At 44.4% G+C, this 27,031-nt stretch overlaps 1 protein-coding gene across 1 annotated transcript in view; it reads left to right on the forward strand.

Annotated features, from left to right (window-relative positions):
* The first annotated feature begins 1,727 nt into the window (after positions 1-1,727).
* The window catches only part of LOC120977800 (E3 ubiquitin-protein ligase RNF14-like), an 82,920-nt gene continuing 57,616 nt past the window's right edge, over positions 1,728-27,031 (forward strand). Inside the window, exon 1 of the mRNA XM_040405924.1 lies at positions 1,728-1,893. The gene's annotated coding sequence lies outside the window, so the exon portion shown is untranslated. The remainder of the gene's footprint in view (positions 1,894-27,031) is intronic.

Below are 27,031 nucleotides of genomic sequence, written 5' to 3' on the forward strand. Positions count from 1 at the left end.
ACGTACAGGTACGCCCTGTGTCCTTAAGTACCGGGACATCAGGGCGTACCTGTACGCCCTGTGTCCCCAAGAGGTTAAATAGGAATGCTTTCCTTTCTGCTTGATGCTGTTGGTCTAAGTCTGTCTCTCACTGTGATCCTAGGAACTTCTTGTCCTGGCTGGCTTTGAGGGAGAGCTCAGTCCCTCAGAAACAAGCGTCTGCTTCTCCCCTCCACAGCATAGAGTACAGGAACTAACTAGTTCCTAACTAGATCTTACTTTCTCCTTGGAGAAGTGTCTAAGAGAGCTGGAAAGCCAGGTTCCACCCTCTGTAAAGTAGCACTGTCAAATATACTGCCACCCGCTGGGGACCCAGGTTATTACATGAACAATACAAAGGCATATGAAGAAATGCACCCTACATGGAGGACCTGGAATAAAGGCATAAAATGAAATGATTAGTGCATATACAGACAGAAGCAGGGTGTAGGAGTGGTAATGTCACTTGGGGGTGTTACATAGTTGTACACGGGGGAGGTGTTCTCAGTGATTAATAGCATTCTCTGTGTAAGCGTGTATACATAGATAGCCATCAGTCACTGATAGTTGTACACAGAAGTGTTATCAGTGATTGACAGCATTCTCTGTGTAAGTGTGTATACATACATAGCTGTTGGTCACTGATAGTTGTACATGGAGGAGGTGTTATCAGTGATTGATATGTATAAGTGTTAGTTGGTTAGTTGTCAGTCAGAAATAACTCTTCTTTAAAGAGTCAGAATGCACGGGCCGGGACGCGATGATGTAAAGGGTGCTGCATAGCGACTTCCCCCTCTCCTCTTCCACGCTTTGCCGAGCTTCGACTCCTCGATGTGATGGAGCTGCTTTGAGCGCCCGAGGTGCTGCCAGCGGCCTGGACAACCCGATGCCCAGTGGAGGTGTTGTGCTTCTGGACCCAGTGTTCCTTGGACCGATGAGGCAGTGGGTTTCTGCTGGTCCTTCTGCTTTGCCTCCAGCAAGACCTGAAGATTTGGTGTTGTTTGGCACTGCATGCCTTTTGCCTCCCTGTGCCTCCTTGCTCTCCCTACTCCCCCCTGCCTCCAGGATTAAGCCATCCTTCATACGATCCTCATGCTTGCCTCCCTGACTCTGTTGCCAGCTTTGAGGTATATTCATGTCCCTATTTTCCTACAGTCCGCTCGGTTTGTGATACTTCTGATCCTGCTATTGATCTGCTATTGAACTTGTGTTGGAGCTGATCTGGATGAACTGTTGCTGATTTTTTCGCTTAGTGTGGAAAGACTTTTGGGAATTGTTCACATTGGGACTATTTTTTTCTTTCTGCTTTTGTTTTTTGTTTTTTTCTACCATAGTCCTTTATTGATTGCATACTTAGGAGTGTGTTATAACTGAAACCGAGGGGGGGGGGATAAAAAAATAAATAAAAAAAACAAAGACAAAAGAGAAAGAAGAAAAGGGAAAAAAAAAGTCAGAATGAAATATGCATACAAAATGACAAGTGAAAGTCTAGGTTCATAAGTCCTCCTGTATGAGAGGTCATATTGTACCTCCCTGTCGTCTGTATACACTGTATGTTGTTTTTTTCCTGAAATGCCTGATTTAATAAGTAAAGTTGCAGTGATGTCTCCTGACATGTTGATCTGCAATATACTGTATAGTAATATGTATTACTGTCACTTTAAACCTGAGACAGGACTTGGTCACATGCTTTTCTAGGGCTGGGCGTGTATTGCTCTGTATTCTTCATTCTGTGGATTGCTCCTACCGGCTTCCTAATGTAAAGTCTCTTCTTACAAGTACGGTTCACGTCTACTCCCTATCCACACACACCTACAATTCAAGTGTGAGAGGCTAAAGCAAAATCAGATATCTACAAGGCAACAGTAAAGAACTGTAAGTAGATGCCGACTGCTGTTTAAATGAGGGCTGATTTCATGTAAATGATACTGAATCTAAGGAACTTTGCATTTCAGTTCCTCAACTTTTTTCAAGATCTTTGATTTCTATTAGGTAACATGACTGAACTGATACACTGTAACAAACTATCTGGACGGGGAGGCCTGTTTGAGTTTTTAGCCTCTATATGTTAAACAGCAGTGCGCCATGTTCTCCTCAGCAGCACAGGGGAGAAGGAGGCAGTCCCTCCCCCCTGTGCCACTGCTGCCGCTGCCACCAATGGACTGACAGCAGGGAGGAGGAGGGGATGGACTATGGCCACTGCGCCACCAATGAATATAATTAACACATTAATTAAAGTGTAGGCAGCGGTATCACATACCCGGCACCCGCCCTCTTACATGGCGCTGCGATCCCCGGCAATTAACCCCGGTTAATTGCCAGGGATCACAGTGCCATGTCATAGAGGACGAGTGCCGGGTATGTGGTACCACTTCCTACACTTAAATTAATGTTCATTATATTAATTGGTGGCGCAGTGTGCCCCCCCAACCCCTGTATAAAGTATAATCATTGGTGGTGCAGAGTTCCCCCAACCCCCCTCCAGTATTATAACTATTATAATCATTGGTGGCGCAGTGGCCACAGGCACCCCCCCCGATTGTTATATTCATTGGTGGCAGTGGCCACAGGGTCCTCTCCTCTCCTCCTCATTGGTGGTGTAGTGGCAGTTGTGATCGGAGCCTCCCTGCTGCTGTGTTCACAAAGCCCAGGGCAGCAGGGACAGTGTAAAGTCCTATTCACCCTAATAGAGCTCTATTAGGGTGAATAGGACAAGGGATTAAAAGATCCTAAGAAGCAGATTGTGAGGGGGATGCACGGAGAGCGGTCTGTGTAGAGGGGGGATGTATAGAGAGCGGTCTGTGTAGGGGGGGGTGTATGGAGAGCGCTCTGTGTAGAGCGGGGATGCACGGGAGAGCGGTCTGTGTAGAGAGGGATGTATAGAGAGAGGTCTGTGTAGAGGGGGGATGTATTGAGAGCGGACTGTGTAGACGGGAATGTATGCAGAGCGCTCTGTGAAGAGGGGGGATGTATGTAAAGCAATCTGTGTAGAGGGGGATGTATGGAGAGCGGACTGCATAGAGGGGGATGTATGGAGAGCGCTCTGTGTAGATCGGGATATATAGAGAGCGCTCTGTGTAGAGGGGGATGTATGTAAAGCGCTCTGTGTAGAGGGGGATGTATGGAGAGCAGACTGTGTAGAGGGGGGATGTATGGAGAGTGCTCTGTGTAGATGGGGATGTATGGAGAGCGCTCTGTGTAGAGGGGGGATGTATGAAAAGCGCGCTGTGTAGAGGGGGATGTATGGAGAGCGCTCTGTGTAAAGGGGGGATGTATGGAGAGTGGAATGTGTAGAGGGGGGATGTATGGAGAGCGCTCTGTGTAGAGGGGATGTATGGAAAGCGCTCTGTGTAGAAGGGGGATGTATGGAAAGCGCTCTGTGTAGAAGGGGGGATGTATGGAGAGCGCTGATGCCTGCTGATGTGGTCACTGGTTGCAGTGGCGACTCTCTTAAGTGTTTGGCCTTTTAAGGATTACAGTGGGGATAGTTTATTTTAACCCATTCTGTGTCACATATAGAAGAATATTGGTTTGAAAAACTCCTTAAAGGGTTTGTATACACTTATTTCTGAGACTGGCAGGACCTTTGTTGGTGATCATACTTACCTGATCCCCAGTGCTTGGTCCTGGCTCGTTTGCTCCCCAGCTTGCATTGCTTGTCTTGAGTCCCTTCATGAAAACTTCCTGTTTGACGCCATTACAGCCAATAACTGATCACTGCTTCCCTTGCATTATGTTAAATGGTCATGTGATGCAAGGGGAGTAGATCTCCACTGTTGCCTGTGATTGGCTGCAGCGGCATCAAGATAAAAGTTTTCATGGAGAAACCCAAGACAAGCAGAGGAGGCCTGGAGACAAATGACCCAAGGCCCAGCACCTAGGGATCAAGGAAGCATGATCAGCAACGTGAATCTGGCTAGTCTGAGAGTTCATAAAAATTTGTGCACAACCCCTCAAGAGCCTCAAGATTAATGGGGTTAGAAGAACGAATCAAAAGGAGAGACAAATGGGCAACTACACAAGGTAAGACACGTCTTTTTTTTTAGGTTTTTTAAAAATTTTCAGGTTAGGAGCCAATGGCTCCTTGATATTTTTTTTTGTCTGGAGCACTGTAACTGTTGCGCCGCTATCTGCGACTTTTCCCTGCTCACGTCAGTGCTAAAATTGTTGGCACACTGCGGACGAGGAAGGGGACGGGTCACCGGGTCTAAATGTAAAACAGGGGAAAAAGGTCTAAATGTAAAACAGCTAGAAAACTGTATTACATTTAGAACTGGCGCTGGATGCGCCGAAGTTATGGAGAGTCATGCACTTCATAACTTTGGCGGATCCACTGCCAGCTATGGGCCTTTATTAAGACTGGCGTCTAAAACGGCAGTCTTAATAAATGTGCCCCTTTCTTTTACCCCACCTCATTGCTGGTTCACCTTGAAAACCTTCATCTTTAAAAAGTGGCACACATAAATTTGTCACATTCACAACTCTTTTCTAGACAAAACTGTTGAAAGATGCTAAAATTGTCTAAAACATACAATAACGTGGGCACACATCGAATTTTCAACTTTTTTATGCAATTTTGCCTTTTGGTTCATGTTGGTAAGTTACTCTCCCCTGATTTGATTTAAATGGATCTTTGCATTAATATAATTTTATTTTTTTTGCCAAAATATTTATCTTGTTTTGCAACAAATAAAAAAAAAGTATAAAATGGGCGTGACTGAATAAACTGCAATAGATGTTCCACTCATTTGTGCAAGATACTGGCAAACATACAGTATATAAAAGCCTTGAGGCATGCTGTGAAATATAATTTAGGGTACTTTCACACTTGCATTAGAGGATTCCGGCAGGCAGTTCCTCACCGGAACTGCCTGCCGGTTCCGGCAATCCATACGCAAACGGATAGCATTTGTTTCCGGATGCGGATCCGCCTGACAAATGCATTGAAATACCGGATCCGTCTCTCCAGTGTCACCTGTCAATGTGGCAATACTAATACATTTCAATGGAAATTAATGCCGGAACCGGCATTTTGGTAAATGTTCCGGAATTTTAGCTGGACAAAATACTGCAGCATGCTGCTGTATTTTCTCCATCCAAATACCGTAAGAGGGACTGAATTGATGCATCCTGATGCATACTGAACGGAATGCTTTCCATTCAGAATGCATTAGGATTAAACTGAAGCGTTTTTTTCCGGAAATGAGCCCCTAGGACGGAATTCAGTAATGGAAAACTTTAACGCTAGTGTGAAAGTACTCTTAGGCCCCTTTCACACGAGCGAGTATTCCGCGAATACATTGAACGCATTGCACCCGCACTGAATCCTGACCCATTCATTTCTATGGGGCTGTGCACACGAGCGGTGATTTTCACGCATCACTTGTGCGTTGCGTGAAAATCGCAGCATGCTCCTCTTTGTGCATTTTTCACGCAACGCAGGCCCCATAGAAGTGAATGGGGTTGCGTGAAAATCGCAAGCATCCGCAAGCAAGTGCGGATGGAGACCCGATCATTATTATTTTCCCTTATAACATGGTTATAAGGGAAAATAATAGCATTCTGAATACAGAATGCATAGTAAAACAGCGCTGGAGGGGTTAAAAAAAAATATAAAAAAATTTAACTCACCTTAATCCACTTGATCGCGGAGCCCGGCATCTCCTTGTGTCTCCTTTGTTGAAGGACCTATGGTGAGCATTAAATACAGTTACAGGACCTTTGATGACGTCACTCCGGTCATCACATGGTACGTCACATGATCTTTTACCAAGGTGATTCACCATGGTAAAAGATCATGTGACGTACCATGTGATGACCGGAGTGACATCATCAAAGGTCCTTTACCCAGGTCCTAAAGAAAAGAATACAGAAGCAGATGCCGGCTGCGCTATCAAGTGGACTAAGGTGAGTTAAACATTTTTTTATTTATTTTTTAACCCATCCAGCGCTGTTTTACTATGCATTCTGTATTCAGAATGCTATTATTTTCCCTTATAACCATGTTATAAGGGAAAATAATACAATCTACAGAACATTGATCCCAAGCCCGAACTTCTGTGAAGAAGTTCGGGTTTGGGTACCAAACATGCGCGATTTTTCTCACGCGCGTGCAAAACGCATTACAATGTTTTGCACACGCGCGGAAAAATCGCGGGTGTTCCCGCAACGCACTCGCACATTTTCCCGCAACGCCCGTGAGAAAGAGGCCTTAGGGTACTTTCACACTTGTGTTGTTTGATTCCGGCAGGCAGTTCAGTTGTCTGAACTGCCTGCCTGATCAGGAAAACTGTATGCAAACTCATGTCATTTGCAGACTGATCAGGATCCTGATCAGTCCTACAAATGCATTGCAATACCGGATCCGTTTGTCCGGTGTCATCCAGAAAAACAGATCCGGTATTTATTATTTTTTGCGCATGCGCAGACCTGGAAACCGGAACATTTGATACCGGATCTGGCATTAATACATTTCAATGGAAATTAATGCCGGCATTCTGGCAAGTGTTCCGGAATTTTGGCCGGAGAAAATACTGCTGCATGCTGGGGTATTTTCTCCGTCCAAATACCTTAAAAGTGACTGAACTGAAGACATCCTGATGCATACTGAACGGATTGCTTTCCATTCAGAATGCACTGGGACAAAACTGATCAGATTTCTTCCGGTATTGAGCCCCTAGGACGGAACTCAAAACCGGAAAACTTTAACGCTAGTGTGAAAGTACCCTTATACTCTGTGGCATACATATTTTTCTATAAAGTGACATTTCTAGAACGCTATTGATACATAAGAAATGGGGCTTCACAGAGGTGTTCTTCACTGAATGATTCATCTTTAGTTACATCAGACTGGAAAACCCCATGACACATTCCAGGTCCATTAATATTCCTCAGCAAGCTCAGTGAGAGAAAATGCTGTGTCACGGGCTTTGCCCTTTGGTATTTGTGTACTGTACTGTTGCTTTTATTGGGGTTGTATTGTTTATCTTAGAGAACAGAGCTGTATGATTTCTATATGACTCATCCACCTGTCCCTTGTTACTAAGCAACTGAGCTGTAAAACTAGTCTTTACTGATGTCATTACATGTGCAGTGCTTATGTAATACCCTGAAAATGGCTGAAAGCAACAGGGCACAGTTTAAAAGTGTCACTTACTTCCCTTTTTATAAACATCAGGTATTTTTAGGACTTAACCCCTTCTACCCTGGAGTTTTTTTTTTTACTTTGCGTTTTCGTTCCACAAATCCCGGAACCATAACTTTTTTATTTTTCTGTTCACATAGCCGTATAAGGGGCTTATTTTTTTGTGGGACAAGTTGTACTTTCCAACACCACCATTTAATATTACATTGAATGAAGTGGGAATTGGGGAAAAAAATCCAAAGGTGGAGGAATTGGAAAAAAAACACAATTTTGCCGCAGGTTTACTTTTTTTTTTTTTACGGTGTTCATTATGCGGTAAAACTGATATTCATTCTCCAGATCAGTATGAATCCGGTGATACCACATATGTATAGTTTTTCCCTTCACCCACGACAGCACCATGAGAGAGGATCCACCCCCATAGACAGAAAACCTGCTGAATAAAAGGGCAGACACTCTCCTCCCAATTCAGTTTGATTTCCTGTCTCTAGGGAAGCGTGTAATTTTATTTCAAGATCCTTCCCCCTGGTGGTGCTCCTATGCCAGTGGCCCCAGTTGTTAGGCTGGAGCATAGCTTTTTTCCCTTGGGCATACCTGCAGTCCCCGGGGGTAAAAAGCGGCATCATTTGGTGCGCTGCTGGGGACGGGCAGAGGCACAGCAAGCCTCCGGAGGGAGCGTCTTGGGTGCTGGACCGTGGTGTGCCTGGTGGCATCGCTGATGCGCTAGAGGCACGGACTTCCTGGTCACAGGGGGAGAAGGAGGAGCTTCCGGCAAGGAGATAGGCCGAGGAAAGCATGCGGAGCATGCAGTGGAGGACGCGGTGACATCATCACAAAGCACCTATGAGAAGGGCGCTCTGTAAGCAGGAGAATGGCGTCATAATCAGAGTTTCTGGCTTGCCAGTAGGAAGCATGGAGGAGGAGAAGCACACAGAAGAGTCTGGAGTCCCCCCCAGCCCCTGGTACCTCTGAGGGGCAAAGCCTAGGAAGGTGGTTTCTAAAAAGCAAAATAAAGAGTTTGGTCTTTGTAAATCTGTTTTACCGCCTGAGTGGGAGTAGAGGATGTGTCAGAGTTGCATTGATAGAACAGTGGCTGAGGAATCGCTGTCATTTTATAAGTTCTGATCTGACCAACATCTGAAGAGAGTCAATTCCTCTCTATCTTCAAAAAGAGCGGTCGGTACAAGAGATCCAAAATTGAGGCGATTAGATACCACACAGGAGTTTATTTCATCTGATTCTAAAAAAGATGCCACCTTATATTGGCATTCTGAAAATTCGTCCCTATCTTCTTCTGAGGAAGGCGAGATAAGTGGCAAACCATGTTTTCCAATAGATGATACGGATAGACTTTTAAAAGCCATAAGATCCACAATGTGCATAGAAGAGATAAAAGAACCAAAGTCCATTCAGGATGTCATGTTTGGTGGTTTAGAATCCAGACACCATAGGCGCGTTTCTGGTACATAAAAATGTATCAGCCTTAATATAAGGGGAGTGGAAGAGACCTAAAAGAAAAGTTTATATTTCTAAAAACCTTAAACGAAAATATCCCTTTAAAGAAGAAGACTGTGCTACTTGGGATAAAGCGCCTAGAATAGATGTAGCTATATCTAAAGTCTCTAGGAAAATGGAAAACGGTACTTAGGGACCCTTTGGATAAAAAAGCGGAGTTTTTTTTAAAAGGAGCCTGGGAGGCGTCAACCTCCTCATTCAGACCAAGTATCGCTTCCACATGTACGGCTCATTCCTTTATGGTCTGGCTCTCTAAGCTAGAAAATCAATTAAAAAATAAATGTCCCAGAGAAGACATACTAGCATCCTTGCCCACTATGAGAAAAATCGGCAGATTTCTTGGCCGATGCTTCGGCTGACTCAGTAAGATTGGCGGCTAGATCCGCCGCTTTATCAAATTCTGCCCGTAGAGCTCTCTGGCTAAAAAACTGGGTTGGTGACTTCCCAACAAAAAACAAGCTATGTGAATGGGAATACCTTTTTGGGCCGGCTCTAGATGACCTATTAGACAAAGCTGCGGATAAAAAGAAGAAAATTTCAAGGGTTTCAGGGTTCCTTCTCAGCGAGGAATAGTTTTAGCCATCCTTTTTGTCCCTTTAGGAACAACAGAGAAGGAGACAAAAAATCAAGGGAGGATAGATTAAGAACCCAAATAAAGGGAAGAAATTATTTTTTCAACCAGCCCTTTGTAGACAAAAAGAAACAAGATCAGCAGAGGTCAGGTAGGAGGCAGATTAAAACTATTCCCCTGCCTGGTTTCAGATTTCTTGCAACTCGTGGATTCTAGACACTATTCTCACTGGACTAAAACTAGAATTTCGAATAGTCCCTCTGGTAAGATTCCTAGTGACAAAAGCTCAGACTTCGGCTCAAGAAAAATCAGAAGTACTAAGATTAATTAAAAAAAATCTGTTTTAGTTCCTGTTCCAAAAGGAGAAGAAGGCGAGGGGTTTTACTCTTCCCTATTTCTAGTTAAAAAAACAAACTGATGGTTCTTTCAGAACGATAATAAACTTAAAAAGTTAAACCGGTTCCTACAAATAAAAAAATTCAAAAATGAAACTACAAGATCAGTAATAAACCTTCTCATTGTTTCATGGCAGTACTCGATCTCAGGGAGTCACAGTAAAAATAGAGAGGCAGCTACATCTTCAGTTCCAGGCCCTCCCGTTCCACCTTTCCATGGCTCCAAGGGTATTCACAAAAATAATAGCAGAGATGGTGAGTCAGATAAGAGAAAAAGATATTCTTTTTATACCATACCTGTCACGGGTGAGGTATGGGAGAGAACACCACACCGACAACAGGAGGGAAGAGAAAAGTCACTAGGCCTCAACGCTAAGGAAAATGGGAAGGGTCACCTCCTAAATAACCCTACTCCTTGCCCTGTCTCCTATCTGTATGGGCACACCCCGAAGTTAGGAATTCCTATACACCGTAACCTGAGACCCTAAGGAGCCCTACAGATAAAGGCTGGGGATGAAGTGACCGGCTCCTTCCCAGTTGAAGGAACTAGTGTCTTCCTGAGGCCTAGTAACAACAGAGAAGTGGAGGGACACCAAAACACAAAGGAGCAAGACACTTAACTTCTGAAGAGATGGATGAGCACGGACTCTAGAGAGGACAACACACCAGCTCTTCCATAACCCAAATGAAGCTATCAACCGCACAGCCAGAAGGGTGAGGTCAGACTATATAGGGGAGGTGTGATTACCACTAAACCACACCTGAAACAAGGGGTGTGGTGAAGAGCAACAACAACAACTGAAGCAAGTAACCAAAGAGGATGTTAGATTCCGTCACGTGTAGCCAGTCTCTTTGATCTCCTGACATCTGCCACAGGAGGGACCGTGACAATACCTGGGCGATTTTTTTATAGTAGGAAAAGCAGAGGAGGTCCGTGGAAGAGCAGTTTCAGCAGTATCAGAAATTCTGGACAGGTTAGGCTGGGTCTTAAAGGGGTTGTCCGGGTTCAGAGCTGAACCCGGACATATCCTGATTTTCAGGCAGGCAGCCCCCCTCAGGCTAGCATCGGAGCATCTTATGCTCCGATGCGCTCCCTTGACTTGCGCTAAATCTTTTGTTTATCATAACACACTGCCGGACGGAAGCTTCCGCCCGGCAGTGTGTTTAGTGACGTCACCGGCTCTGATGGGCGGGATTTAGCGCTGCCCTTTCCGTTTTACTGGCTAGGGCAGCGCTAAATCCCACCCATCAGTGCCAGTGACGTCACCAGGCTTCCTAGCAGCCCCATGGAGAGCACGGTACATCACCGGATCTCCAATAAATGCCTTTGCCCTGCGCGATTTAGTGCAGGGCAAAGGAGAGCATCGGAGCATGAACTGCTCCGATGCTCAAGTCAGGGGGGCTGCCTGGGTGAAAATGGAGGGATGTTCGGGTTCAGCTCTGAATCCGAACAACCCCTTTAAGCCTAGAAAAATCAAGGCCTCTTCATACCAGAACTCAGACTTTTTTGGGATTGATCCTGAACTCATCCTCCCAGAAATGTATGTTACCAGAAGAAAAGTTCGGACATATTCAGGAGAGGATCAGAAATCTGACCAGAAACCCAGTAGTTTCTATGAGGAAAGGAATATCTATCTTGGGATCCCTCACTTCATGTATTCCGGCGGTAAGATGGGCACAGCTTCACTCAAGGGTTCTTCAGTGGGAAATCCTTTTTTTCTGGGAAAAGAACAACTCCCTCGAATCAAAAATAAAAATCTAGCCAAACACTCCTGAGCTTAGGATGGGGGTTAGAAAGAAAAAAATTAATTCAGGGAGTTCCATGTAGGTTAGAAGACCTGGTATGTCTAATCACGGATGCAAGTCCCTGGGGGTGGAGGCAGGGCTGGGACAAGGCCATTTGGTGCCCAGGGCGAAGATGGCAAACTGCGCCCCCCCCCCCCCCCCCGTTTTTAAGAAAGAATCAATGTTGTTTCAAAACAAGAATATACTTAAAGCAATAGAACAAAGGACTGTGGGACTTTGAAAGTCACAGACACTATAAAGTTCCCCCCCATCATCATGTGCCAGTATAAAGTCCCCCCCATCATCATGTGCCAGTTTTGTAATAAGCCCCCCCAATGTGCCAGTAACACTATTGTAAAAAAAAAACAAAAAAAAACACTTATACTTACCTAAGTGTCAGCGATGCGATGCAGCCTCTTCCTGTGTCCCACGCTGTAATGTAAGGCTCAGGCGGCACGATGACGTCATTGCGCCGGCCTCTGATAGGCTGCCGGCCTAGTGCCTGCAGCCAGGGGCGTACATAAAAATCACTGGGCCCCATAGCAGGAATCTAAATTGGGCCCCCATTCCCCTTTTATAGCCCCTCCCTTTGTTCCATGAACTATTCTTGCTGCTGCGTTTTATAATTTATGCCATCAGGGCCGGAATGGGATTACAAAACAGCCCTGGCACACAAAAGAGGTATAATAGATGCAGATGTATATTATATACAGCAGTGTACAGTTATGTGAGGTACGCGGTATAATAGATGCAGTGTGTACAGGTATATAGTATATTCCCTAGTGTTCTGATATGTGAGGTACAGGGTATAATAGATGCAGTGTGTACAGGTATATAGTATATACAGCAGTGTACTGATATGTGAGGTACGGGGTATAATATATGCAGTGTATACAGTATATACAGTAGTGTAATATGTGAGGTACGAGGTATAATAGATGCAGTGTGTACAGGTATATAGTAAATACAGCAGTGTATTGACACCTCGTACCTCACATATCAGTACACTGCTGTATATACTATATATCTGTACACACTGCATCTATTATACCTCGTACCTCACATATATAGTATATACAGAAGTGTACTGATATCTGTACACACAGCATCTATTATACCTCATACCTCACATATCAGTGCACTGCGGTATATACTATATATCTGTACATATTGCATGTATAATACTGTGTAATATATGCAGTGTGTGTGCATGTATGTGTGTGTATATATATATATATATATATATATATACACAGAGCAGTGTATTGATGTGACACATAGAAGGTATAATACTGTAGATGCAGTGTTTATAGAAATATGTGGTCAGTTATGCATTATAGTCACTGTGAGGTACATGAGGTAGTGGTAACTGTCTGAAGTATACATGAGTGAGCAATGAGTAAAAACAGGGCATGGAGGGGGGGGGTAAATGATGAAAAGTGGAGGACCTCCTCTTACCTCTCCATTCCAGTCTGTATGTATCAATACAGAGCTGCTTGTGAACTTTTAATACTTGCTGTTAGGGGTTGAAGGACCTGTGATGATGTCATCACAGGTCCTGGCAGATGTACCTTTGAAACCTAGGAACTACACCATTTTTGGTGCAGTTCCTTTGCTAGATTCTGCAGGACCTGTGATGTTGAAGATGATGTCATCACAGGTCCTGGCAGATGCACTGTTCTAACCTGGGAACTACACTTTACACTGTGCAGTTCCCTTACAGGACCTGTGATGACATCATCAAAGGTCCTTTAGCTTTAGAAAGGTAAACAGGAGTAATTAGGGGGCGGGGCCTCTCCTCCACTTCGGTGCCTGCCTGCAGCCTATCAGAGGAAAGGGAAGGGACACGCCTCTCCCTCCCCTGCACCTCCGCTGGCACAGACAGTTTACAATGGAGATGAGCGCAATGGAAGCGCTCATCTCCCTGTGCCTGGCGGCGGCTGCTCACTTGGGGGGGGGGTCATTTTAGTTGGGGGGGCACATGGGGGGGCACAGCATGATGTAGGGGGGGCCGTGGCCCCCTCTGGCCCCCCCCTGGCGACGCCACTGCTGCTGGCACTTCACCTGCGCCCCCCTCCTGTCCGCAAATGGTAGCGCCCAGGGCACCCGCTCCTTCGGCCCCTGCCTTGTACCGGCCCTGGGTGGAGGGCTTACATTAAGGAAATCTCTCTACAAGGTTTTTCGGTCAATGACCAAAAAGGGAGCTCCTCCAACCTAAAATAACTGGCAGCAGTAGGTCTGGCAATGAGGTCGGTCCTTCCAAGAATAAGAGGGAAGAATCTCAGAATTATGACAGACAACAAAATGGTGGTCTCTTATCTGAACAGACAAGGGGGTACAAAATGCAAGACTCTGATGCAGGAAGCTCACAAAATCCTCTTGTTAGCAGAAAAACTGTGTGCTTTAATCTCAGCGGTACATATCAAGGGGGTGGAAAATAGACAGGCAGACTTTCTGAGTCGCCATTTTCTATCTCAGAGCGAATGGAGTCTGAACCAGTCAATTTTTGAGAAAATAACGGTTCTCTGGGGTTATCCAGTAATAGATCTTTTTGCCCCTTTCAAGAACAGAAAGGTTTAGAATTTTTTTCCCCTAGATCCAGTGGGATCCCCTTTAGGGATAGATGCCTTTCTCTAGAAATGGAATTTTCCCCTAGCCTATGCCTTTCCTCCACTTCCATTGATTCTGACGCCTTGATCTCTACTCTTCTTAAGAGTAGGAAAAAGGTGACGGTGGCCATTTATGCTAGGGTTGTGACTGTGGCCATTTATGCTAGGGTTCGGCAAAAATCTTTGGAGTTTTCAGGTATCCAGTTTAAAGAAATTCCCTCCTCAGCTCCCATCCGTCTAGTTTTAGAATTTCTTCAAAAGGGATTTGTCATGTTCGGGTGTGGAGGGAAACACCACATCGAACATATAGGGAAAGGGGTGAGGGAATAAGGCCTGGAAACTAGGGAAAACCCTAATCAAATACCTGACTAACTACCAGTATGAATAGACCCCAGATGTAGGCAAGTTTATACACAGGAATACCTAGTTTCCTAACTCCCCCTATAGGACCCTGGTACTAATGTCAGGACTGAGACAACCTGTTCCTCCAAAAGGAAGGAGGAACAGGAGTCTCCCTCAGGCCTTAATACAAATGACAGGGAAATGCAACACACAAAATAAGCCAAACAAAATGCAAAAGGGAAAAAAAACACTTAACTTCAAGTGGCTATCGCAGCACCAGGAACTCAGCATAGATCCACACACCAGCAATCCACAACTCAAACAGAAGCTATAAACCGCATAGCATAGTGGGAGAAACAACAATAAATAGAGACGGTTAAATGACCATAATAGCCTCACCTTTGGAAAGAAGGTGTGGCAAGCACTAGAAACAACACCGACGTTATTTGATCCAAACTTAAAACATGTCTGATCAAACCACATGTTGCCAGTCTCACCGATCTCCTGCCACCTGTCTCGGGAACGTCTGTGACAGGATTAGAGCTAGGTCTTGCTATCACGGATGCGGTGTGGTTGGAAAAGTCCATACCGAGCACAGGAGGAAAGGGGATAGGAACGAGGCCTGGAAACTAGGGTAAAGGAGAAGGTCATCTGCTAGAACAACCCTAATTCAAGTGACTTGCTATCAGTATGAACTGACCTTGATGGTAGGAAAGTTCATACACAGGAACCTTGAGCCCTAACGCACCCTGTAGGGCCCTGGTATAGTGACAGGACTAGAGACAACCTATTCCTACACCAGAAGGATGAACAGGAGTCTCCCTCAGGCCTGGATACAACAGATAGGGAAATACAACATTATACAAATATAAAAGACGACACCTAACTTCACGTGGAGCAAAGCCAGCGCCAGGAGCTCAACCGAGGTCCAACCGCCAGCTAGGCCAGAGTCCAGAAACTGAAGCTATAAACCACATCCCCAGAAGGAGTAAGCAGTAATAAGTAGGGGAAGTTAAATGACCAAACCAACAACACCTGCCAGAGGTGTGGTCATTACCAAAACAACACAGACAGAAATGATCCACAAGGAACCATTCAGATTAACCCACGTGTTGCCAGTCTCTCTGATCTCCTAGCCCCTGTCACGGGAGTGCCCTCGTGACACTTGCAGGTAGTACCTTAAAAGTTCAGGTCTCGGCTCTTTCTGCCTTGTTCAATCAGGATATTGCAGGATGCCTGTGGGTTTCAAGATTCTTTAGAGCAGTAAGCAGATCCACCCCGATAACTTCCAATAGACCCCCTCCATGGGACTTGAACCTAGTGTTAAAGGCCTTGACACAGCCACTATTTGAACAGTTGGATGTCAGCTCCATTAAATGTAATACCTTGAAATTATGAAACAGGGAAAGTAAAGCAGCTCTCACCCACCGTCCACCTGCTTTGAGCACGGATGGCAACCTCCAGACTTGATTTCTGTGAAATATTCAAGACCAAGAAAAATCCAGCTTCCAAGATGCAAAAGGTGGAATCTTTATTGTGCGTTTAAAATCCAATGCAAGACATCACAGGTTACAGTAACGCGTTTCAGACCGCAAGTAAATCAGGGTCCTTCATCATGACAAAAAACTTGTGTACAAAGCTCAGTTAAAAAAGGCTAATCCACACCTGACACCCCAATCATTAAGTCACATGTCCTGATTAGACTGACTCAGAACATGTGTCAACCATGAAGGGAGGGGAGGGAGGAAAAGATACACATGAAATACACATGAAAAGATACACATGAAATATATAGAAAAAACATAATAACAATGTTTAAAAATGACAATGTGTAAAAAACATCAATGGCAGGCAAACATGAAATTAATATTGTAATATGAGATCATGTCTCTTGTTCAGACCTTCAGGATATCGCGTGGCTAGTAAAAACATCCAATAAGTCTCTCTATTAAGCAGCTTTCTCCTCAGGTCGCCACCTCTGGCTGGAATAAAGACCCTTTCAATGCCTTGGGGTCTCAAATGGGTCACTTCACCACCTTGTATAACTGCAAAATGTTCACTAACTGCAGATATGTTGCGATTTCTGTAATGGGGAATATCCGATATGTGTTTACGGATTCGCGATTTTATTTGGTTGGAAGTGCAACCTACATATTGCAACCTGCACATTTGGCAAGTCACTAAGTAGGTGGCATTTTTTGTGTTGCAATTCAAGTAGCTATTAATACTAAATTTTTTGCCATTAGCCATGGAATGGAAGAACTGGCTTACTTGAAAATAATCACAACAAATGTATCTATTATGCCCGCACTTATAGCTCCCCTTCGTTGAAAGCCAGGTCGGTGTCACATTACTTTTCTTTTTGTATAAACTAGGACTGATGAGACTGCCTAATGTGGGAGCTTTCTTTGCAGCACATCTAATATTTTTTACACATTGTCATTTTTAAACATTATTATTATCTATATATTTCATGTGTATCTTTTCCTCCCTCCCCTCCCTTCATGGTTGACACATGTTCTGAGTCAGTCTAATCAGGACATGTGACTTAATGATTGGGGGTGTCAGGTGTGGATTAGCCTTTTTAACCACCTCAGCCCCCCTAGCTTAAACACCCTTAATGACCAGACCACTTTTTACAATTCTGCACTACACTATTTTCACGGTTTATTGCTCGGTCATACAACTTACCACCCAAATGAATTTTACCTCCTTTTCTTCTCACTAATAGAGCCTTCATTTGGTGGTATTTCATTGCTGCTGACATTTTTACTTTTTTTGTTATTAATCGAAAAATGAAATTTTTCACTTTCAGTTGTTACATTTTTCAAATAAAACGACATTTCTATATAAATTTTTCTCTAAATTTATTGTTCTACATGTCTTTGATAAAAAAAAAATGCAATAAGTGTATATTTATTGGTTTGCGCAAAAGTTATAGCGTTTACAAACTATTGTACAAAAATGTGAATTTCCGCATTTTGAAGCAGCTCTGACTTTCTGAGCACCTGTCATGTTTCCTGAGGTTCTACAATGCCCAGACAGTAAAAACACCCCACAAATGACCCCATTTCGGAAAGTAGACACCCTAAGGCAGTGATGGTGAACCCTTTACAGTCCGAGTGCCGAAACTGCAACCGGAAACCCCCTTTTATATCGCAAAGTGCCAGCACGGAATTATAATAGTCTGCCTACATTCAGTGTGCTGCCTGTGCTGTTCATAGTGCGCCCTGCGCTGATGAATGGCAGAAAACATCTAAGACATATTGATACACCATATACTTTTTACATGGTGCGGGTGCCCACAGAGAGGGTTCTGAGTGCCGCCTCTGGCACCCGTGCCATAGGTTCGCCATCACTGCCCTAAGGTATTCGCTGACGGGCATAGTGAGTTCATAGAAGTTTTTATTTTTTGTCACAAGTTAGCAGAAAATGATGATTTTTTTTTTTTCTTACAAAGTCTCATATTCCACTAACTTGTGACAAAAAAAAAACTTCCATGAACTCACTATGCCCATCACGAAATACCTTGGGGTGTCTTCTTTCCAAAATGGGGTCACTTGTGGGGTATTTATACTGCCCTGGCATTTTAGGGGACCTAAAGCGTGAGAAGAAGTCTGGAATCCAAATGCTTAAAAAATGCCCTGTGAAATCCTAAAGGTGCTCTTTTGAATTTGGGCCCCTTTGGGCACCTAGGCTGCAAAAAAGTGTCACACATGTGGTATCGCCGTACTCAGAAGAAGTAGAGCAATGTGTTTTGGGGTGTATTTTTACATATACCCATGCTGGGTGAGAGAAATATCTCTCTAAAAGTCAACTTTTCCCATTTTTTTATACAAAGTTGTCATTTTAGAGAGATATTTCTCTCACTCAGCATGGGTATATGTAAAAATACACCCCAAAACACATTGCCCTACTTATCCTGAGTACGGCGATACCACATGTGTGACACTTTTTTGGAGCCCAAATTCCAATGAGAATCTTTACGATTTCACAGGGCATTTTTTACGCATTTGGATTCTAAACTACTTCTCCCGCTTTAGGTCCCCTAAAGTGCCAGGGCAGTATAAATACCCCACAAGTGACCCCATTTTGGAAAGAAGACACCCCAAGATATTCCGTGAGGGGCATGGCGAGTTCCTAGAATATTTTTTTTTGGCACAAGTTAGCGGAAAATGATTTTTTTTATTTATTATTTTTTCTTACAAAGTCTCATATTCCACTAACTTGTGACAAAAAATAAAATTTTACATGAACTCACCATGCCCCTCACGAAATACCTTGGGGTGTCTTCTTTCCAAAATGAGGTCACATGTGGGGTATTTATACTGCCCTGGCATTTTAGGGGCCCTAAAGCGTGAGAAGAAGTCTGGAATATAAATGTCAATTTGTTTTTACACATTTGGATTCCGTGAGGGGTATGGTGAGTTCATGTGAGATTTAATTTTTTGTCACAAGTTAGTGGAATATGAGACTTTGTAAGAAAAAACAAAAAAACCCCCAAAAAAAAAAATTCCGCTAACTTGTGTAAAAAAAAAAAAATCTTATATGAACTCGACATGCCCCTCAAAAGTGATCTTTTTATAGCGCCGCAGCGATTTTACGGTGTTTTTGTAGTGATCAGAAAAAAAAATATTCTGTCACTGCGGTGGGGCGGACTGAACGCAAGTGTGCGCACAAGATCAGGCCTGATCGGGCGAACACTGCGTTTTTTGTAGAGCCTATAGAACATGTCCTATTCTTGTCCGCAATTGCGAACAAGAAAAGGCATTTTCTATATAGTTCTGGCAATGTGCGGATCCGCAAAATGCGGAAAACACATTGCCGGTGTCCGTGTTTTGCGGATCCTCGGTGTCCGTGTTTTGCGGATCCGTGGATCCGCGGATCTGCAAAAAACACACGGACGTCTGAATGGAGCCTTACAGGGGGGTGATCAATGACAGAAGGATGATCAGGGAGTCTATATGGGGTGATCACCCCCCTGTAAGGCTCCATTCAGACATCTGTATGTGTTTTGCGGATCCGTGGATCCGCGGATCCGCAAAACACATACGGACGTCTGAATGGAGCCTTACAGGGGGGTGATCAATGACATGGGGGTGATCAGGGAGTCTATATGGGGTGATCACCCCCCTGTAAGGCTCCATTCAGACATCTGTATGTGTTTTGCGGATCCGCGGATCCGAAAAACACATACGGACGTCTTAATGGAGCTGTCACGACTGTGACTGATCCAGACAGGTCTGGGAGGAGAAGGTCACAGCGACTTGCTACTCGCGATAGCTTGTGAGTTTGCTCCGTGGTTCAGGGTATGTCATCTGGGTTTTGCCTTGTGAACCTTTTTGTCCTGACTGGGAGTTTGTAGGCATCCTTCTCAGGTGAGTCCTGTCTGCCACTCCCAGCTACTATATTAGTTTCACTTTCACTTGCAGTCATTGCCAGATATAGTCCTTACTTCCAGTTCTATTCTGACCTTTGAAGGAGATCGTTTGATGGTGTTGCTGTGGAGCTCTTGTCCGGCGTGGACTGTCGTGATTGGGATCGCCTTTTCTGCTCGTGACTGGATAAGTCTATCTCTGTTATAGTTTGTTTGTTGCTGTCTTCCCCTGCTGTTCTCCTAGACATGAGTGATGGTGACTAGTGCTCCCATCGGCCTTTTAAAAAAAAAAAAAAAAAAAGTGACATTTCTTTTTTTTTTTTTGCTTGCTGTTTTGCTTTGTATTTTTCTGTTCCACTATGGATCCAGTTACGGTTTTGGCGAAACAATTACAGGGATTATCCCTTGAAGTGGAAGGATTAAAAGCAACAGTGCTGCAGCAGCAGCAGCCATCCTTGGGTTCCACCGTTGCTACGGGAAACCAAGGTACTCCTGAGCCAAAAGTGGCTTTACCTGATAGGTTCTCAGGAGGGAGAGACCAATTTGTAACCTTCAGAGAAGCTTGCAAATTGTTCTTCAGGTTACGCCCTAGATCCTCCGGCGGTGAGGAACAACGGGTGGGCATTGTAATTTCTCTCCTGCAAGGAGATCCGCAGGCTTGGGCTTTCTCCCTACCATCAGACTCTCCGGCCTTACGATCAGTGGAGGAGTTTTTTGAAGCCCTGGGTCTCGTATATGATGACCCGGACAGGGTCTCACTGGCTAAGTCTAAGCTACGTGGACTTCGGCAGGAGAACCGGTCTGCCGAACTATATTGTTCCGAATTCCGTAGGTGGGCTACTGATACGTTATGGAACGACTCGGCCCTTAGGAGTCAGTTCTGCCAGGGGTTGTCTGAAAAATTAAAAGACGCGCTGGCGGTATACGAGGTCCCTGGGTCTCTGGAGGCTGCTATGTCTCTGTCCATAAGAATCGACAGACGACTCAGGGAGAGACTATTAAATTTACGGAGGCCTCTATAGGGCAGGGATCGGTTTGTTATGATCCTGTCGAACCAATGCAAATAGGGGGCGCCACTAGACGGGTGAATCCTCCTAAGTTCCGCTGTAGGTCAGAGGTTTGTTTTCGTTGTGGGGGGAGGGGTCATTTTGTAAGGTTTGTCCCTCAGAACCCAAGAGACCACAAATAAAGGAGCCGCCGGGAAAACTAGAGTCCCCAGATTGTGCGGAGGATAACAGTCTGGGCGTATTCGTTTCCTCCATACGCATGTCTCAGTTTTTGTTGTCCGCTACCGTTAAGGCGGGCAATAAGACTGAGATCTGTTCCGTCTTTTTGGACAGTGGGGCGGGGGTCAACTTGGTGGATTCACGGTTTGCTCAGGCTCTGGGTTTTACTCCAGAACCGATACGCAGAACTATTCCTGTTTTTGCCATCGACTCCTCCCCTCTTACTCAGAAAGAGTTAACTCAGATCATTCATAATATCCATCTGCAGGTAGGGGACCTCCATAAAGAGCATATCTCGTGTTATGTCCTGGACGGTCTTCCGGCTCCTATGGTATTGGGGCTTCCCTGGCTGGTGACTCACAATCCAGTGGTGGATTGGCAGGTCGGGGAGATTGTGGAGTGGAGTGAACATTGTAAGGACAACTGCTTGAGTAGTAGGTGCTCTACACTCTCTGTAACATCTTTACCTGCCTTTCTGTCAGATTTTATGGATGTGTTCTCTGAGAAGGGTTGTCAGGGGTTACCACCTCATCGTCCATATGATTGCCCGATTAATCTACTACCTGGGCCCAAACTACCTAAAACCCGGTTATACAATCTTTCCGGCCCGGAGAGGAAGGCTATGAAAGATTATATTTCGGAGAGTTTGGCTAAGGGACAAACAATGCCAGAACAGGTCAGAAGCACAGAGGTTAAGAAATGATAAGCTCAGAGTCCTGTCTACAAATGCTCGCAGTTTAGGTAAAAAAATCAATGAACTTGGGTCAATAATGGCATCTGAGAATGTAGATTTAGTGGCTGTTACGGAGACATGGTTTAATGAAAGAAATGACTGGGACATAACCATACCAGGGTACTCTTTATACAGAAGAGACAGAGAAGGCAAGAAAGGAGGAGGAGTGGCCCTGTATGTGAAAGATAGCATTAAATCTAACCTAATACAAGTTGGTGAGGCCAACATAGAGTCAGTTTGGGTTACGTTGCAGTTTGCTAACCATGCAGTAACTCGTGTAGGTGTGATATATAGACCACCTGGTCAAGTTAAAGAACTAGATGATCTACTAGTTGAAGAAATAGCTAAAATGACAATGAAAGGAGAAGTTATCATTATGGGAGATTTCAATCTTCCAGATATAAACTGGAAAACCAAAATAGCAAGTTCTACCAGGAGTACAGATATTCTAAATTCCCTACTGGGGTTATCTCTACAACAAGTGGTTGAGGAGCCAACCCGGAGGGAGGCCATTTTGGATTTGGTATTCACAAACGGGGATTCGGTATATGATGTCATTGTAGGCGAAACCTTGGGATCTAGTGATCACCAGTCAGTGTGGTTTAATATAAGAACTGTGAAAGAGTCCCACCACACAAAAACAAAAGTTTTAGATTTTAGAAAAACAGACTTTTCAAAAATGAAATTAGTCATAAATGAGTCCTTATCAGACTGGAACGGATTACATGGAGTCCAGGAGAAATGGGACTACTTAAAAGGTGCATTATTGAAGGCAACAGAAAATTGCATTAGACTCGTCAGTAAAAGCAAAAAAAGGAGGAGACCAATGTGGTACTCAGCAGAAGTGGCCCAAATCATTAAAAATAAAAAGCTAGCATTTTGTAATTATAAAAAAACCCAGAGCAATGAAGATAAGGAAATCTACAAGATTAGGCAGAGAGAGGCCAAGCAAGTTATAAGAACTTCTAAAGCGCAGGCAGAAGAAAAACTAGCTCAGTCTATGAAAAAAGGGGATAAGACATTCTTCAGATATATAAATGAAAAAAGGAAATTAAAACAAGGAATAACTAAATTAAAAACAAAGGACGGAAGGTATGTAGAAGAGAATAAAGGGCTAGCCGACTGCCTTAATGAATACTTCTGTTCAGTTTTTACAAAAGAAAAAGGAGAAGGACCTCCACTAGAAAGAATGACGATTAAATCGTTTGATGCATGTACCTTTACAGAGGAAGATGTTCTAAGTTTGCTGTCTAAGGTGAAGACAAATAAGTCACAGGGGCCTGATGAGATACACCCAAAATTATTAAAAGAGCTTAGTGGTGAGCTGGCAAAACCGTTAACAGATTTATTTAACCAATCATTAGTAACAGGAGTCGTCCCGGAAGATTGGAAATTGGCAAATGTCGTGCCCATTCACAAGAAAGGTAGTAGGGAGGAATCGAGCAACTATAGACCAGTGAGTCTGACATCAATAGTAGGCAAATTAATGGAAACCCTATTAAAGGATAGGATTGTGGAACATCTAAAATCCCATGGATTGCAAGATGAAAAACAACATGGGTTTACTTCAGGGAGATCATGTCAAACAAATCTTATAGATTTTTTTGACTGGGTGAATAAAATAATAGACGGTGGAGGTGCAGTAGACATCGCATATCTAGATTTTAGTAAGGCTTTTGACACTGTCCCACATAGAAGACTTATCAATAAACTGCAGTCATTGAGCATGGACTCCTATATTGTTGAGTGGATTAGGCAGTGGCTGAGTGACAGACAACAGAGGGTTGTAGTCAATGGAGAACATTCAAAACAAGGTAATGTTACCAGTGGGGTTCCACAGGGATCTGTACTGGGACCGATTTTGTTTAATATCTTCATAAGTGATATTGCAAAAGGCCTCGCTGGTAAGGTTTGTCTTTTTGCTGATGACACAAAGATATGTAACAGGGTTGATGTTCCTGGAGGGAAACGCCAAATGGAAAAGGATTTAGGAAAACTAGAAGAATGGTCAGAACTCTGGAAACTGAAATTTAATGTGGATAAGTGCAAGATAATGCACCTGGGGCGTAAAAACCCAAGGGCAGAATATAGAATATTTGACACAGTCCTGACCTCAGTATCTGAGGAAAGGGATTTAGGAGTAATTATTTCAGAAGACTTAAAGGTGGGAAGACAATGTAATAGAGCAGCACGAAATGCCAGCAGAATGCTTGGATGTATAGGGAGAGGTATAAGCAGTAGAAAGAGTGAAGTGCTTATGCCGCTGTACAGAACACTGGTGAGACCTCACTTGGAGTATTGTGCGCAGTACTGGAGGCCATATCTCCAGAAGGATATAGATACTCTAGAGAGAGTTCAGAGAAGAGCTACTAAACTAGTACATGGATTGCAGGATAAAACTTACCAGGAAAGGTTAAAGGACCTTAATATGTATAGCTTGGAAGAAAGAAGAGACAGAGGGGATATGATAGAAACTTTTAAATACATAAAGGGAATCAACTCGGTAAAGGAAGAGAGCATATTTAAAAGAAGAAAAACTACCACAAGAGGACACAGTTTTAAATTAGAGGGGCAAAGGTTTAAAAGTAATATAAGGAAGTATTACTTTACTGAGAGAGTAGTGGATGCATGGAATAGCCTTCCTGCAGAAGTGGTAGCTGCAAATACAGTGAAGGGGTTTAAGCATGCATGGGATAGGCATAAGGCCATCCTTCATATAAGATAGGGCCGGGGGCTATCCATAGTATTCAGTATATTGGGCAGACTAGATGGGCCAAATGGTTCTTATCTGCCGACACATTCTATGTTTCTATGTTTCTATGTTTCTTCACCTGTGGCTGCAGGGTTCTTTTTCGTTAAAAAGAAAGATGGGGGCCTACGTCCATGCCTGGATTTCCGGGAATTAAACCGGATAACTATCCGAGATCCCTATCCTCTTCCTCTCATTCCCGACCTCTTTAATCAGGTTGCTGGTGCTAAATGGCGCCAGGAGGTGTTGAATTTTGTGTCTGCATGTGCTACCTGTGCTCGTTCTAAGGTACAGTAGATCATACTCGTCTTTTACCTCTGGCCATCCCCAACAGGCCTTGGACGCACCTGTCAATGGATTTCATTACGGATCTACCAGTATCAGCGGGGAAGACTGTTATCCTTGTAGTTGTTGACAGATTCAGTAAAATGGTGCACTTTATTGCTCTTGCCGCATTGCCTAATGCTAACACACTGGCTCAGGTTTTTATTGACCACATCGTGAAGCTTCACGGGGTCCCTTCCGATATTGTTTCAGATCGTGGTACCCAATTCGTTTCTAAATTTTGGAAAGCTTTTTGTTCTCGTTTAGGGGTTCATCTGTCGTTTTCTTCATCTTTCCATCCACAGTCCAACGGTCAGACTGAACGTACCAATCAAAACCTAGAGACATATTTGAGATGCTTTGTTTCCGAAAATCAGGAGGAATGGTCATCTTATTTACCGTTAGCCGAGTTTGCCATTAATAATCGTCGTCAAGAATCCACCGATAAGTCACCATTTTTTGGTGCGTATGGTTTCCATCCTCCGTTTTGTTCGTTTAGTGAGGGGGGGCTGTCTGGGATTCCCGAGGAGGAACGATTTGCGTCTTCACTTTCTTCAGTATGGCAGTCTTGAGTTTCAGGTAGAAAAGATTGTTGATTCACGATATGTTCGCCGCTCTCTTCAGTACCTGGTGCACTGGAAAGGTTATGGTTCCGAAGAGAGAATGTGAGTTCCAGCATCAGAGATAAAAGCGGACAGACTCATTCGGGCTTTTCATAGCTCCCATCCGGAGAGGCCTGGTCTTGAGGGTCCAGGGGCCCCTCGTAGAAAGCGGGGTACTGTCACGACTGTGACTGATCCAGACAGGTCTGGGAGGAGAAGGTCGCAGCGACTTGCTACTCGCGATAGCTTGTGAGTTTGCTCCGTGGTTCAGGGTATGTCATCTGGGTTTTGCCTTGTGAACCTTTTTGTCCTGACTGGGAGTTTGTAGGCATCCTTCTCAGGTGAGTCCTGTCTGCCACTCCCAGCTACTATATTAGTTTCACTTTCACTTGCAGTCATTGCCAGATATAGTCCTTACTTCCAGTTCTATTCTGACCTTTGAAGGAGATCGTTTGATGGTGTTGCTGTGGAGCTCTTGTCCGGCGTGGACTGTCGTGATTGGGATCGCCTTCTCTGCTCGTGACTGGATAAGTCTATCTCTGTTATAGTTTGTTTGTTGCTGTCTTCCCCTGCTGTTCTCCTAGACATGAGTGATGGTGACTAGTGCTCCCATCGGCCTTTCCCCACTCTAGGCTTTAGGGTGACTGAGGGTTTAGGCATCCTGCTCGCCGCACGGGTTCACACCCCTTCTAGGGTATCAGGGCAGACAGGTGCCAGCTTAGGGTTAGTCAGGGGTGGCCATTCTATTTCCCATCCGTAGATAAGGGTCCCCCTTCCCCTCCATCTGGTGCGACACGACTGCTGCTGGGGTAGCGGTCGTGAAAGGAGTCTTACAGGGGGGTGATCAGGGATTCTATATGGGGTGATGACCCCCCTGTAAGGCTCCATTCAGACATCTGTATGTGTTTTGCGGATCGGCGGATCCGCAAAACACATACGGACGTCTGAATGGAGCCTTACAGGGGGGTGATCAATGACAGGGGGGTGATCAGGGAGTCTATATGGGGTGATCAGGGGTTAATAAGTGACGGGGGGGTGTAGTGTAGTGGTGTTTGGTGCTACTTAACAGAGCTGCCTGTGTCCTCTGGTGGTCGATCCAAGCAAAAGGGATCACCAGAGGACCAGGTAGCAGGTATATTAGACGCTGTTATCAAAACAGCGTCTAATATACATTTTTGGGGTTAAAAAAAATCGCATCTACAGCCTGGCAGCGAATGATCGCCGCTGGCAGGCTGCAGATCCACTCATTTACCTCCGGTTCCTGTGAACGCGCGCTCCTGTGTGCGCGCGTTCACAGGAAATCTCGCCTCTTGCGAGATGACGCGCCGTCGCGTCCAGGAGGAATAACAGGGCCACCGCCAGGACGAAGTCCTGCGTGCGGCGGTCCTGAGGAGGTTAAACTGAGCTTTGTACACAAGTTTTTTGTCATGATGAAGGACCCTGATTTACTTGCGGTCTGAAACGCGTTACTGTAACCTGTGATGTCTTGCATTGGATTTTAAACGCACAATAAAGATTCCACCTTTTGCATCTTGGAAGCTGGATTTTTCTTGGTCTTGAATACCTTGAAATTATGTCTTTTAATAGCAGTAACTTCACTTCGAAGGGTTAGTTAAATCCAAGCCATATCCATTAACCCTC

This window comes from Bufo bufo, chromosome 1, assembly GCF_905171765.1.
Source record: "Bufo bufo chromosome 1, aBufBuf1.1, whole genome shotgun sequence".
NCBI classification, from domain to species: domain Eukaryota; kingdom Metazoa; phylum Chordata; class Amphibia; order Anura; family Bufonidae; genus Bufo; species Bufo bufo.